Raw genomic sequence first — 1,223 nt, forward strand, 5'->3', positions numbered from 1 at the left:
CCACTGAATGTAAAATATGTCAAAGAGAAAGGGAGAAGCAGTTGCCAGAGGTCCTCAAAAGTCTAGTTAAGACCTAGAATCAAGTTCATTTGCCCAATCTGCTTTCTGGAAAATGAACTCAATCAATTTTGTAATTTCATGAGATACCCTGCAGCCATTAGGCAATTTAAAAATATCAGCACCTGGGTTCAAATAACTCCAGTAAAAGATATGAAAGTGAGCATCAAGAACTCCCTGAATTAGCTGAAGTTTTACATGTTTCCTGGAAATGAAGATTCAGTGGTTAACACCCTGAATAGACTACTTAAGCTTTGTGTTCCCCTTTGCTGGTGCTTTGGTTAACATCATAATTGTTTGTAATAGGGCATGACGGATATTTCCTGGAAGAAGTCTGCACCAAAACTAGGTAAAGACTATATACCCAGACGAGTGTTACTAATGATGCAAGCTTGTACTTGTCTTTATGCAAGGACAGAATCTGCTTTTGAATGGATAGTACAGTGGACATCTCCTATTTGTGTGCTCTGTGGGCAGTACTTGAATTTGGACCTGTGTACATCTTAATTACTGAGAAATGTTTTCCCATTGAGAAAAGGCTTTGAGGCTTGGTGGTCACAATTTTAGAAAATATTAATAATATTAACATGAGTGCTCACTTTGGCAACACATACAGTAAAATTGGAATGATATAGAGAAGATTAGAATGGCCCTTGCACAAGGATGACATGCAAGTTCATGAACATTCTATATATTTTTGAAGTATAACAATATTAACATGAATAGTAGCTATACTTATTGAAGTACTTACTGTAACTCTCACTGTGCTGAGTGCTTTACACACATTATTTCTTAAGTTAATTCATCCAAAACACTAAATCAGTGATACTCAAAATGTAGCCTTTGAACCAGTGCTGGTAATGTACTGATGGTTTTTCCCAGTTCATGGTGAGATGAATATAGCAACTTCTTACTAGACATGTCTCCAGAGGCAAGGGAAATAAAAGCAAAAATGAATTATTAGGACCTAATCAAGATAAAAAGCTCTGCACTTCAAAGGAAACAATCAACAAAACCTAAAGGATACTGACAGAATGGGAGAATATATGTACAAATGACAAATACATATGTACAAATGACATAGTATCTAAAATATATAAAGAAATAACCAAACTCAACACCCAAAAAAACAAAATCCAGTGAAGAAATGGGCAGAAGACATGAAT

The 1,223-nt window shown here is 35.4% G+C and overlaps 1 non-coding gene across 1 annotated transcript; it reads left to right on the forward strand.

Moving 5' to 3' along the window:
- The first annotated feature begins 648 nt into the window (after positions 1–648).
- On the forward strand, positions 649–756 carry LOC111558793. Its single transcript, XR_002739933.1, has one exon. It is a non-coding gene; the product is annotated as a U6 spliceosomal RNA (small nuclear RNA).
- The last annotated feature ends 467 nt before the right edge of the window (positions 757–1,223 follow it).

Source organism: Felis catus, chromosome X (assembly GCF_018350175.1).
Source record: "Felis catus isolate Fca126 chromosome X, F.catus_Fca126_mat1.0, whole genome shotgun sequence".
Lineage (NCBI taxonomy): Eukaryota > Metazoa > Chordata > Mammalia > Carnivora > Felidae > Felis > Felis catus.